This window comes from Lontra canadensis, unplaced genomic scaffold (assembly GCF_010015895.1).
Source record: "Lontra canadensis isolate GAN:19392208 unplaced genomic scaffold, GSC_riverotter_1.0 scaffold95, whole genome shotgun sequence".
In the NCBI taxonomy this organism is placed as follows: domain Eukaryota; kingdom Metazoa; phylum Chordata; class Mammalia; order Carnivora; family Mustelidae; genus Lontra; species Lontra canadensis.
The window spans coordinates 5,032,557-5,047,906 of NW_022631089.1; the positions used below are offsets into that span (position 1 = coordinate 5,032,557).

The 15,350-nt window shown below is 35.9% G+C and overlaps 1 pseudogene; it reads left to right on the forward strand.

Annotated features, from left to right (window-relative positions):
- The first annotated feature begins 3,573 nt into the window (after window positions 1-3,573).
- LOC116854830 lies at window positions 3,574-12,185 on the forward strand (annotated as a pseudogene).
- The last annotated feature ends 3,165 nt before the right edge of the window (window positions 12,186-15,350 follow it).

The following is a 15,350-nucleotide window of genomic DNA, read 5'->3' on the forward strand; positions in this document are numbered from 1 at the left end:
TAGTATATTAGAATCTTAAAAATAATTTAATATAATTTTATACTAAAAAGTTGGAAAAAATAAAAAGCTATGAAAACAAAGTATAAAGATATAGAAAGTAAGAAAAAAACATGAATATTATGAATATCAAAAGCAGGTTACAAACTCAATAGTTAATAATCCTAAATCTGTGCAATTTGTGGATGTGTGTGATGGTGGTGGTGGCACTGGTCTGTGTGTCTGAGTACATGCAGAGAAATAAAGAGTAAAAAAAAAAAAACAGTGAAATTAACTTTCTTTAACACATATTGGATACTTGTTTCAAGGTCCTTTGATATTGTTCGCAGATTGCTGAGCTGGAAAAGTTTCCAGGAGATCAGTTGCAGGTTTCTATTTGTATTCCCATGTATAGCTGAATAAAATGAGTGCATTAAACTGGACTATTAGACAGTTCTGTTTCACTTCTTTGTTGACAAAAATTGACCTTGGCACTCTGTCACAAAACTGAACTAACCAAGCACATCTTCCTGGTTCTGCTTACTATTATAATGAACTCTGGACAAATACATTTACTTAGTAAATGATAACTAATATATTGATACACATTTCTAAATTTAATAATGCAGAATTTCTATTATACCTGGTTATGTTTCACCATGCACTGTCTTAGCGTTTTGCCTGAATCTTTCATTTGTGTTCATTTTATATTTTCAACTAGATTACAAATTCTTTGCAGTTAGTATGATTCAGCCCATTGACTTTTATTCTATTCCTAGTTTGTTTTTTCACGTTTTGCTTATTTAAGTAATCTCTACACCCAGTGTGGGACTCAAACTCACAGCCCCCAAGATCAAGAGTTGCATGCTCTTCCAACTGAGTCAGCTGGAATCCCTATTCCTAGTTTTGATACTTTCTAATACAATTATAAGCAAGATAGTCTCTCTGGATTTCAAATTACTACATCTCTATGGCTTATACATATTTTGTTCTTAAAATCATTTGATTTTTGTTTTCCTCTGTCTTATATAGGGTTTGGGACTAGGCTATTAGTACAGCTCTAGGGAAATGAAAAAAGGGTGGGGTGGTGATTTTTTTAGAAGCCTATCATAGGCCAGATAGCAACACCTCACACATACACACTTCAAATCCACATATATATATATATATATACACATATGATCTTACATATACAAAATTAAGAATATATAAGCATAGTGTAAGAAAGACAAAATTGATTCTCCTGAATATCAGAAAATAATTCTTAAATGAATGAAATCTACAAAATGTTACTGGATGGAAAGACCTCTGCTATATAATTGCCAAGGCTAACAGATATTAATATATAGATGTAGTGGTTATAAATAAAAGTCACAGAACACTATTATTTAAACTGGAAAAAAAAGTATTCCACATCTTTCTGAAAAAATGATCACAGGAAAATAGATTATTTGAAAAAGAATAATTCTGTTGCTAAATATTAAAGATATTCTAAAGCTAAAATAACAGAAACTCTTAATACTAGTACAAGAAATTGATGAAAACAGAACAGAACAGATCATTCAGGAATACATATAAGTATATTTTAATGTGTTAGTTGATCAAATATAATATGAGGTAATTGGTAATAGATGGACAAAGCAGTAAATGGTTATTTTGTCAACTAAACATTTTGAGAAAAAAATAATAAATTACCTCCCCATATAACGCTAATCAACAAAATTATTTCCAATGAATTAAAGAGCTAAAGGAAAATATAAACATTAAGAATTCTGGATAAAAACTTAGGTGGCCAGTTACATACACTTGGTGTGGGAGAAGAAGCCAGAAGGAAAAGATCAATGGATCCAACTACACAAAAATGTAAACTTCCACACCTAAAAAAAAAAATAGAAAAGAAAAGAAGAAAAAAAGAAAAGAAAAAGAAAAAAAATCACCTCAAAAACAGATTAAGTTGACAAAAACAAACTTGAAAAAATTACCTGTATTTTATGGAAAACAAATGACAACTTTGCTAACTTATTTTTCCATATCAATAAGAAAATATAAACAGAATTAGAAAAATAGTCAAAAGAAATAACTCATGGGGCACCTGGGTGGCTCAGTGGTTTAAGCCTCTGCCTTCGGCTCAGATCATGATCCCAGGGTCCTGGGATCGAGCCCCGCATCGGGCTCTCTGCTCAGCAGGGAGCCTGTTTCCCTTTCTCTCTCTCTGCCTGCTTGTGATCTCTCTCTGTCAAATAAATAAATAAAAATCTTTAAAAAAAAAAAAGAAATAACTCAGCAACCAATCACAAAAGAAGAAACACAAATGGTTATCAGAAATAACAAATATTTAGTTTCTCTAGCAAAAAAAATACATAAATTTTGTAAAACTGTCAAATATTAAATGTACTGATACTCAATGTTTGAAATAAACATTCTTCTATTTATATTTAGATTTTGCTATCAGAGATACTGTATGACCTTCTTCATAAAATAGAGAGATATATATCTATAACCCTAGGAATTCTCATACCTTTCCACACAGTGATTGTGAAAATAATTATGAGGCACTGGCTTAGAACTCATTTCTAAGGCATGGTGGTGGGAACAGTATGCCCAGGGTGCTGGCAATAAGGAGGGGCATTGTGTATAGAGAATTTATAACAATAATAAAGCTGACTAAAAGCTGGTTTGCTTTTATTATCACCATGCACAGGCAATTTGAAACAGTATCAGTGATTTAAATACTCCTCCCCACCAAGCTGACTGCCTCTACTGCCTAACCTTGGAATTCTACTATTCTAAGGAAACAAAATATTTGTGTGCAAAAATATTTGATGCATAATATTCATCACCCTATTCATTAATACTGAAAAAACTATCCTAAATGCCTAATATTATAGGATTAGTAAAACATATCATATAACATTCATATTTCACAATCATTAAAAATGGTGGTGCTATTCTGTTTGTTCATCTATGTTGTATTATTAAATGAAATGAAATACAGAACAAAAATTCTACTAACAATGCATTTTTAAATGCATTTATATTAAAAAGTTCTGAATAGTTTCAGTCACAGTCTTTACACAGATTTTAAGTGTATTTTTATTATGGTGTAGGAGAGAGGTATCAGGAAGGATAAATAAGATCTGTAACACCTGTTCTTCCCAACACACATACATGCGCACACTCACATGCACATTTTTTACTACAGCAGTTGTGCTCAAACTTGGCTGCACATTAGAATAGCCCCGGGGGCTTTTAAAATCCTAATACCCAGGATACATCCATATCAATTAAATCAGAATCCCAGGTGGAAGAGGGGAGGGATGTGGCATCAGTATTTTTTATTTTATTTTATTTATTTATTTATTTGACACAGAGAGAGATCCCAAGTAGGCAGAGAGGCAGGCAGAGAGAAGGGGAAGCAGGCTCCCCACTGAGCAGAGAGCCCGATGTGGGGCTGGATCCCAGGACCCTGAGATCATGACCTGAGCCGAAGGCAGAGGCTTAATCCACTGAGCCACCCAGACGCCCCTGGCATCAGTATTTTTAAAGATCCCCTGATGTGTCCAACATTCAGCTAAATTTAGAACCAATCAACTACCAATGTTGCCCTGGACCCGCCACAGCAGCGACCGTGGGAACTCATTAGAAAGGCAGGATCTTGGGCTTGTTCCAGACCACAACCAACATTTTAACAAGACTCTCAGGTGATTTCATTGAAGTTCAAGAAGCACTAATAGGGAAAAAAAAAAAAAAAAGCACTGATAGAGCACCTCTATTTCCCAGCTCTCCAATACACGATTTCATTGGAGGAGAGGCTTCTGATGATTCAAATGAGTCTAAAAAATATTGGATCTCTAAAGTTCTCTCAAAAAATTCTGTGATTCTTATTCATTTTACCTTCCTTCATCTAGAAGAACATACAGATCATTTTTGCTAATCCATATTGCATAAGAAAATAAAGCAATTGGAGATTCATTGGAAACAGGTTTAGAATGTAAAGCATCTCCTTGCTCTTGGGATGAACAAATTGCATCATGATTTTTCTTTCTCTTTGGTCTAAGAGAAAAGAACTTTCCAGACTTTGAGCTCAATATTAACTTCCTGGATTGTCTTTTGCAGAGATATATTAGCCAAGTAATTTCATAAACTGAGCTTTAATAAATTTGCCAAGTCTCTAGGAATTAAATGATAATATCTCTTGTCCAGATCAAAAGAACAGCTGAGTCACCCATATATGTCATTCTAATCCCAGTGGTTGTATAAGTAACAAACTGCAAGTGTGTAAAGTTAATAAAAGAAAAAAAAATTGAAGCTTGGGGTGGAGTATTAAAGTGAGACAAACTTTTAAATTGAGAAAGCAATTGCCAAACAAAGTATTTCGGGTAGGGACTAAATTTACATAATGGAAATTCTAGGCAACCTGAATCAAAGCAAATAACCCAATGCAATAACAACTTTATTAAGATAACAGATATATACATATAGAAAATAAAGGCTTTTCCCTCAGCCAGGAAATAGTATTCTCCTAATAGAAACCAGCATTACAAATTCACAGTAACAAGAAAATTGACTGATACATGATGTTTCTTGTGTTAACATACTAACGCAAACTCAGTTTCTCAGCAGTTTCTGGTATAAACATCACTACTGTTCTGTACAATGGATGAAAGTTTAAATTGAATTCCATATCAAAATTTTGATTAGCATTCCAGAATTTTTAAATAATTTTCTCTTCCCTTATTCATTGAATCTTCATCACAACTCTGTAATGGATTATTATCCCCATTTTAGAGATAGAGAAACTTAAAGTTGGGGGAATTCTAGGTATTTTACCCAAAGACTATGAAAATTCTGATGCAAAGGGATACACGCACCTCAATGTTTATAACGGCATTATCCACAATACCCAAATTATGGAAACAGCCCAGTGACCATCAACTGATGAATGGATAAAAAAGATGGAGATATATATATATGTAAAATGGAACATTACTCAGCCATAAAAAGAATGAAATCTTGGCATTTACAATGACATGGATGAAGCTAGAAAGTATTATGTTAAGTGAAATAAGTCCATCAGAGAAAGACAATGAATACCATATGACTTCACTCACATGTGTACTTTAAGAAACAAACAAAGGGGGAAAAGTAGTGAGAGAGGCAAACTAATAAAGAGACTCTTAACTACAGAGAATAAACTGATAGTTACCAGAGGGGATGTGGAGAGGGCTGATGGGTGAAATAGGTAATAGGGATTAAAGGGGACACTTGTGATGAATACCAGGTGTTATATGGAAGTTTTGAATCACTATACTATACAGTTGAAACTAATATTACACTGTACGTTAACTAACTGGAATTTAAATACAAACTTAAAAAAAAAAAAGTTGAGGAGTTATCTACCATATCCAAGACCACATGGATGTGGTGACGTATATACTCAAACCTTGACTCTTCATTCTATTCTAAGTTTCTCCTGTATCTCAGCTTCTCAAGTAGTTTCATTCTATTTCTTTCAATATTTACTTTATTCATTGGGATTTCTGAGACAACACACACACCCATACATACACATCCACACCCTCACATGCACTCTTGGATAATCCTGGCCAAAATCCATGTTATAGGTAACTTGTTAAATATATACATTTATAAAGGTTGATATTTTTAGATTCAGCTGCACAACTCCACACAACTAAATATAATGGAATAGGATCTTTTTTGGGTTTATCCATTTTCTGAGAGTCAACATTAAATTCTACTTCTCATGCAGATTATCCTTAGTCGCACTTGCCCAGATCAGCAAAGAAATAGTTAAAAAGAAAGTATTGATTATTTTGCAAGGTAAAATTAATTCTTAACTAAATTCTACTTCTTTTGAGATGTCATGCCACATCTCTTCATATGTGCCTGAACACCTGCTATTGCATACTTTGTTTCATTCTGAATGCTATTTTTTTTTTTTTAGTTTTAAAAACTGTCTAGTATATTTTCATGGTACAACACAACACCTGGGAAATTGATGTGTATGTATCTAGAAGGCAGGTTAGAGTTAGTTTACTTAAACATAATGGTCACAAAATTTCTTGTTTCATTTTTCTTTTTTCTTAAGATTTTATTTATTTGAGAGAGAGAGAAAGAGATTGAGAGAATGAGTGGGAGGAGGGGCAAAGGGAGAAGCAGACTCCCTGCTGAGCAGGGAGCCCCATGATACTCCTAGGACACTGAGATCATGAACTGGGCCAAAGGTAGATACTTAACTGACTAAGCCATGCAGGCACCCTCATGTTTCATTTTTCTTTTTCATTTTCTTTTCTTTTCATTTTTAAAGATTTTATTTAGTTCTTCGTCAGAGAGAGAGAGAGCACAAGCAGAGGGAGTGGCAGACAGAGGGAGAACCAGGCTCCCCACTTAGCAAGAGGCCCATATGGGACTAGATCCCAGGACCCTGGGATCATAACCTGAACCGAAGGCAGATAGATGCTCAACTGACTGAGCCACCCAGGGATCCCTCATTTCATTTTTCTATAACTCATTTGGATTTACTTCTAATTTGTGAAGTTCACTTGATATGTCCCCTTGTGTGCCTATGATACGCATTTCCATGCATATCAAGGTAAAAGAGCATTTTTAGGAATTCTAATAAATCTTGATATTAATGTTCTTCTATTTAATAGTTTTGTACTTAATATAATCGTCACAGAAATATGAAAATCAAAAGAAAAAGTAATTGGAAATATACTTAAAATAATGAATAATAGCACATACAATATGAAGTTCAATACTCAATTCCAAATAATTTCCATTCTAAAGAATTCATAATTTCTCTAATCTCATTTTATTTTCATTCAGCCAAAAGCACAATTTCTAATATAAATAGGGATACCTTTGGGATAGTCTAATTATTAACATAGTTTATTATGTCTTCCCTGTTCTTTGAAGGTAATTGTGGTCATTGCACAATATAGAAGTGAAAATTAAGAAAACCCTTTATTAAAACTATTTGAATATTCAGATTTTTTCTTAACTATACATTTATTGAACTATACATTTATGCTGCTGATATGCATGTATCTGATTCCATTTCAGATCAAACTAAATTTTCAATCTAGCTCATGGAAAATAGATTAAATGTTTTCCCATGTATATTATTTTAGTTAGAAAATCATGTATTAGCCAACTAATTTTTAAAAGGAAAAGGTATTAAATTTAAAGAAAATGTTAATTGCAACAAAAAGAAATTTATCTTTGTAGTAGTAATCTCCAAATATGGCCCCCTAATCCCTAATGAACTATTCACTCCCTTAAATATAAGCTGAAATTTCCTTGAATATGATCTGACACCACAATTTGCTTTTGCACTATCAAAGACAGGGTAAGTGTTCCTGTGTTATTTCCGAGGTTACATCATAAAAAAACTTTGTAGTTTACACCTAGATCTCTCTAAATGTTTGCTGTGGAGGATGCCAGCCCCAGCTTGTAAAAAGCCAAACTACCTTTGGTGAGGGAGCAGAAGTCTTGCTGAGGACAAAGCACAAACCGACACACTGCAACCTCCCCAGCTCCGTCCTGGCTGGGATATGCATTCTACTCCTCCAGGAAGCTCTCAACTGTCTTCATGTCTTACTAGAGAAAAAACAACTTTAACTTGACCATGGCAAGGCATCCAGTATCCTGTGAGTCCTTAACATGTGAAAATCCTTTCGAAACCTCACTTTTCCTTACCTCCCCCAATCCCAAGTATATAATCAGCCGCCCCTCACTACCCCGGTGCAGCAGCTGTCCCCGTACTTTAATAAAACCACGTTTTTGCACCAAAAACATCTCAAGAATTCCTTCTTGGATGTCGGCTCTGGACCTCTCCCCACTGAACGTCACCTATATTCCCAATCCACATTACCTTGAAGTCACCATGCTGTGAAAAATCCAAAATGAGAGAGAGAATCAGAGACAGAGAGAGAGATGGTTGGCTAGCTCTCAGTTTTTTAAGGATCCAAATCCAAGCATCAGATAGGTCAGTAAAGACACCTTCTTAGACATTTCAGTCCCAGGACATATCACGAAGGGAAGAACCCAGAAATCAGGCAAACAGCCATAACCGAGGCTCCAGATATCTGCCTCCAGTTGACTCATCCAACCATCTCTACCCACCAGGGCTCCAGTTATCTCAGATAAGACCTCAGGAGACAAGAAGGCTTGAGCCATTCTCACCATATTCTGATGTAATTTCTGACCCAACTCACAGAACTGTAAGCATAATTGTTACGGAAATCAGTTTAAAAGAAGGCCTCTGTGATTTGGCCTCCAGGTTGTTTACTCTTCAGTGCAGACAGACCTATTAGCTCAAAATTCTTCTAGTGCCAAACACAAATTTTTACATATGCTATTGTCTTAGAAATAGCTTACACAAGCAGATTTTGGGCCATTTAAGGCCTGCCTGCTTTGTATATCCCGAGAAGCCGCACCCAACCTCTGCCAGCCATAGATAAAATAAGCCAGTGGTTCAAAGACTCCAAGCTGCCACCGTTCTTCAGAGCCTTCTGACTCAAAGGCTTTTCCTGTGCTGGTGATCAACATTACCTAGATCTCCTAGACAAGTAAACCCCTGCAGAAGCCTCTGGGCAGATTTTTGCTTTGAGGGATTTGCCCACATGCAAACCTGTCAAAACAGCCCAAGAAAGAATTTATAGGTTACTGTCACTTCATGATCATATACTATCCCTTGAATCAGTCCCCCAAATCCCTTAAAAGCCCTACAATAATAAAATGACTTTCATTTTATGCAACTAAATTTTGGGGCTACTTGTTAGGCAGCAACATCAAATAATAGAAGCAACTTAAACCATTTCCCTGAGTCATTCAAAGCCAGCTGTAAAACAACAACTGCCCTGATTTACAATGTTGTAAGATTATAATTATACTTTAATGCATAAAAACTATGCTCCAAGGCTAGATGGTAGATTTCCTGAAATACTGTTATTTCTTATGGTCTATCACATCCTTTACAGAATGCAATGAGATGATAAAAAAGATTTAGTAAGAATAAGGAACAATTTTCACAATAGAAACTTCAACTGTTATTAATATGCAATATAAATTTAAAACCACAAGCAATCTTGTCCATCAGACACAAAAAGTTTTGGAAATAATCAATTGTTCCTAAATTGTTAGTATTAATGTTCCTTCTTTATTTGTTTTTATTAGGTTTTTGCCATCCATTAACATTCACTGGCAAACAAGTTGTAGCAAAAGTTTTCAGAAAACATTGAAGTAAAAAGAAAACCTGGAAAATTAATTTATTTTCTGCAAACTCAGAAATAAGAAATAACTTCTTTATAACTAAGAAAATTAACCTTCTTGAAAATTAGAAAGGGACTCTCATTATTGTTTTTTGGCATTGTAACACTCTAGTCCACTTGCCAAACACAGTGTTCTATGTTAGCACCATCTGAGAACAGTGATGTAGAATTATTCTATCACACATTTATCCTATGCAAAATAGAGTGAAGGAGAATTAAATAGTGAGCCCTCTATTTAATCTATTTGGCTAAATCACGTCAGAAGTTAAAAACATTTGCAAGCTGGTGTCTGAACACAGATCACAACTGAGCACATCTTCCCAGTTCCCAGATTAGGACTACCCCACTAATTCACAGGTGACTGATGTATGCTTATGAGTGTACTCCTTACTCAGCTGTGTGAAAAAACATTCCACAGACCAGAGAAATTGAACAAATGAAATCTTGGTTTTACTTTTCACTTTACTACTTACAGCGTGACTTCAAGCAAATTTTATAACCAAACTGAGTCTTTGTCTACATGTTTATAAAATCATATTAATCTCAAATGGTCATTTTGAGGATGAGATACTATACATATAAAACTGTCTTATATTACATAACTTGCTATATAAGTAAGCTATTGTTTTCATGGACTATTTTAAGATCAGCACTGTTACATGAGTTTCAGGAAGAACATGATCTCTTTCTATTGTACTTACCAGGAATACCCATCACATGACCTAACACTTTCAGGAAAAGTAAGTAGGTTCTCACTTTCATTATATTTAGCCTATGCCACTAATTTGCCACTTACATTACATAATATAGTAAGATACACTGATTGGCAAAGAAATTATAAATAAAGTAGTTCTGTGATGTCCAGTTAGAAGCTTTAAAAGCAAAGAAAACAATATTCATATGATATGAATTGCCACACCTTACCCAAAATATACAATTCCATTTAACTTACAGATAATAATTATTAATTAATTATAGTTTAACTTTATATCAATAAATCTTCTTAAAATCAATGTGGAAAAATTATTTTCTTCATTTTACAAATAAGAATATGGAGATATCAAGAAGGAAGAGAGTCAAGTCTCTAAACCCTCTTCAACTTCTCCCTTGATAAAAATTTTATTTCTACCTGTCAACTTTTAAAGGAAGGCACAGTTGGCTAGCTTTCATTTGACAAAGGAAACTGAACTCTTACTGGCCTCTGAAGGTCTGCCTCATCTGTGGCTTGCCCCACCACCACCCAGCAGAAATGTTTGGATTACCTGTAGTCCCTGTCATATTAGGCTAGCATCCAGGTCACTGGTGCCTCATCTCACTTGGGGCGATGCCAAAGATGTAAAATTTGGTGCAGATGCCCACCTTAATGCTTCAAGGTATAGACCTTTTAGCTGATGCTGTAGCCGTTACTACAGGACCAAAGGGAAGAACAGCAATTACTGAACAGAGTTGTGGAAGTCCCAAAGTAACAAAAGATGGTATGAGTGTTGCAAAGTCAACTGACTTAAGAGATAAATATAAAAACATTGGCATCAAACTTATTCAAAGATGTTGGCAATAACACAAAGGAAGGGACTGGGGATGGCATCACTATCAGTGTCTTGGCACGCTCTATTGCCAAGGGAGGCTTCGAAAAGGTTAGCAAGGGTGCTGATCCTGTGGAAATCAGGAGAGGTGTGCTATTTGCTGTTGATGTTGTAATTGTTCAACTTAAGGAGCAGTCTAAACCTGTGATGACCCCTGAGGAAATTGCTCAGGGTGCTAAGATTTCTGGTGACAAATTGGCAAAATCCTTTCTGATGTAATGAAAAAGTTTGGAAGAAAGGGTGTCATAACATGAAAGGATGGAAAAATCAAATGATGAATTAGAAGTTATAGAAGGCATGAAGTTTGATCAAGGATATATTTCTCTTTATTAATACACCAAAAGTTCAGAAATGTGAATTCCAAGATGCCTATGTTCTATTGAGTGAAAAGAAAATCCTAGTGTCCAGTCCATTGTACCTGCTCTTGAAATTGCCAACACTCACTGTAAGCCCCTGGTCATAATCGCTGAAGATGTTGATGGAGAAGCTCTGAGTACACTCATTTTGAGAAAGCTAGAAGTTGATTTTTAGGCTGTAGCAGTGTAAGCTCCAGCTTTTGATGATAATAGAAAGAACAGGTTTAAAGACATGACTATTGCTACTGGTGGTGAAATGTGTGGAGAAGGATTGACTTTAAATCTTGAAGATGTTCAGCCTCATGACTTAGGAAAAGTCAGAGAGGTCATTGTGACAAAAGATGATGCCATGCTCTTAAAGGAAAAGGTGACAAGGCTCAAGTTGAAAACCATATTCAAGAAGTCATTGAGCAGTTAGACATCACAACTAGAAAATACGAAAAGCTGAAATAATTTCTGGCAAAACGCTCAGGAATAGCTGTGCTGAAGTTTGGTGGGACAAGTGATGTTAAAGTGAATGAAGAGAGTTACAGATGCTGTCAAAGCTACACAAGCTCCTGTTGAAGAAGGCAGTGGGGTTGTGCCCTGCTTTGGTGCTTTCCAGCCTTAGATTCAATAACTCCAACTAATGAAGATCAAAACATTGGTATAGAAATTACTAAAAGAACACTTAAAATTCCTGCAATGACCATTGCTAAGAATGCCCATGTTGGAGGGTCACTGATGGTTGAGAAAATTATACAGAGTTCCTCAGAAGTTGGTTATGATGCTATAGTTGGAGACTTTGTGAATATGGTGGAAAAGGAATCATTGATCCAACTAAGGTTGTAAGAACTCCTTTCTTGGATGCTGCTGGAGTGGTTTCTCTGGTAATAGCAGCAGAAGCTGTAGTACCTGAAATTCCTAAAGAGAAGGACCCAGGAATGTGAAGAATGGGTGGAATGGGAGGTCATATTGGAGGTGACATGTTCTGATTCCTAGAATAGTGCTTCACCCTTATTAATGAACTGTGAGAGGAAGCTCAAGGCTGAGCTCCTCAACAATAACTTCAGAGAAGTCATCTGAAGGAAAGGACTAAAGAAAAGGCTGGCTGATGTTTAAAAAATCACTACAACTATCAGTTACTGGTTTCAGTTGACAGCATATAATGGTTGACTATTGTCACTGTCGTGCCTACAGATAATTTATTTCTTATTTTTGAATAAGACATTGGTATATTTCAGATAACTGAATACAAGAGCCAAGTACCAAATACTGCTTTCAACTTAAATCACAGAGGCATTTGTATTCTGTTAAAATCAGGATTTTAGTGCTTGCCATCACCAGATGAAAAGTTAAGAAGCACCATTCTGTGGAGAATTAAGTATAATTGTGTACAAAGTAGAGAAATATCCACTTATGTGAAAACCTTTGTGTAATAAAAATTTGTTTGAAAACAATGAAAAGGGGAACTGAAACTGAATTAAGGTGATGATTCTCGTTACCATGTTTAGAGATATTTGACTTTTTGGAAAGGAACAATTGCTTACCTAAATTTATTAAACACTTATTGTGGAATGTCTAACATTACTGACAGTCTAGTAATGCACTTATATGTCTCAGCTGGCATGGCTCCTGTACCAAAGCTCAGAAGATCCTAGAAAACCAGGTCGTTATGCATGATTGATGGGTTCCATCAATCAAGGCATGAAAAACAGAAGCCAAAAGAAGGTCACACTGAGACTGGATATACAAAGGTACAAGATACAAACAAGTATCCTGTGGTTAAAATCCTTGTCTAACCAGGTAGAAAAGATCAGTTAAACTGGAATGGAGGGACAGAATGCTAGGCAAAGACAACGGCAATAATTTGTCTTGATATGACAAATAAAAGTATGATTGAGAGGAACAGAGAGAAGGTACCAAAGTGCCAGAAACAAGATGAAATTGAACAGATTATAGGAGTAAAAACAACAAGTAAATCTATTTCATAAATTAAAAATCATCATAAACTGTAATTAGGTATTACTGGTGAGTTAAATTTTATAATATGGCCCCACATTCATCTCAGCAATTTTTGAAAGCTCTCCCTTACTCCTTATTTACACTAATCCTTCCTTGCCCAAATTAGTTAACACTTACTTTACCAATTTTTCAATCTCCATACTAATCAAACCACTCCCATTCAGCTTGCAATCTCATGACCCTACTGTGACAATTCTTCATCAGGTCATCCATGACATTTATAAGTAATCTAAATCAGCGGGCAATATTAGCCCTGATTTTACTTGAGTTTCTAGAATGCTAAACCCAACTGAGTACTCCATCTTTATTTCAACACTCTCCTTCCTTACTTCTACATCACGTCCTCCTGGGATGTCCTCTATTTTCTGGCTGCTCCTTCTCTTTCTTCTTTGCTGACTCAGTTTTCTCAAAACAATCCTGAAATGTCAAATGCCCTTCAAGGCATATTCTTCAATCCTTGTCTCTTTTCATTCTGTACATTCCTTGTACAGACACACTTCCTTTGGTCTTCAGTTACCAGGCATATTTTTGTGACTTTTACATATGAATCTCTAGTTTCTCAGTTTCAGGTTGATATATCCAATTCACAGTGTTTTCACTTGCACGTTCTAGACATATCCTAAACAGCCAGTTTAGCTAAACTCCTGAACACCTTCCCAGTCTGTTCTTCTCCCATTGTTCGCTATTGAACAGCATGCTCCTCCATCCAATTCTTCAAGCCAGAGCAATACACCACTAAATAGCTAATAGCCAATACACCACTATATTTTGTTGATTTTACTTTATAAATTGTAATGTTTCCATTCCTCTTTTCTATCTTTACTGAGTCCAGGTTACTATAGTCTATCATGTAGACATATTGCTAATAGCTTCCTGACTAGGGCTTCCTGAAACTTAGTCTCTAAACTGAGGCAAAAGTATTTTTTCACTCTAACCAGGTATTTTCTCTGTTTAAATCTCTTGAAAAGGTTGGACGTCTCTAATCTGGGTTATAGGGCCCCAGGTGATCTGCTCCCCGCCGCCATATCTAGCCTCTCACATCCACTGCATTTTGCTCTCCAGCCACACCACACTGTTTCCACTGTGTCAATATATCGCGCACCGTCCTGCCACAGCCTTTGTACAGCCTGTTCCCTCTGCTTCGTGTACTTTTCCCCATTCCTTGTCATTGCCTTAAATTAACTCCAACTTATCTTTAGATCTCAGCACCAGAGTCACTTCCTCATAAAGTCTTCCTTGACCTACACCTTCTAGCTTCCCCCCAAAGAGTCAGGTCTCCTATACACTCTCATTATACCCTGGAAACTTTTATACGTAGCATCTGCCGTGGTGTACAATTACAGGGTTATTTATGTGATTGCAAACCTGGAAGGAAGGGACGATGCTGCTCTTTGCTCACATTGCAAGCTCAACGCCATTATAGCAGTCATCTCGGAGGAGGGGGTCAGCATTATTTGTTGAATGATTAAGGGAATGGACTGAACTGCCTGGGTGAAAACCTTTTCATCTCCTCAAGGCTCTACGAAAGCTTCCTCAAACGAGTGTTTCCTCCTCTGCACTCATAAGCAGCTCTGTTTATGTTAGTATCATAGTTATCACATTGATGATCGTATAGGTATCTTTTTTTCCAATACAGGTTATGAGTTCTTTAGATGCCTGAGGTTAGAAATCATGTCTTGTTCACTGCTGTGTCCTGAGGCCTCTTGCAGTTCTGAGCATATCACAGCCACTCAGAAGTAGAAGGAACTGAAGTAGAGAGAAAGATGAATTCTGCTGGTTTTAAGATTTCAATTGGCCTTGCTTCAAGAATAAACCCATTTGCACACAGGAGGCAAAGCCAGGCATTACTGAGGAAAATTGCTTAATCTGCTCTATGTATTATAGATAATATCGTGAATCTGCTATCAGGCCCTGTCAAAACATGCTGAGCTTCTGAATAATTCAAAGCTTTCTTCTCCTGTTCCTTCTTCCTCTTCCTCTTTTCCTTCTTTTCCTTCTCCTTGCCCTCCTCTCTCTCCATTTATAAATACAATCTGAATATTAAAACTTCATTACCCTTTCATAAAAAACAAAATCCTTCATGATAATTTCATATTTTTTGGAAAAGGGTAGACTTTAAATACAAAATAAGTAGT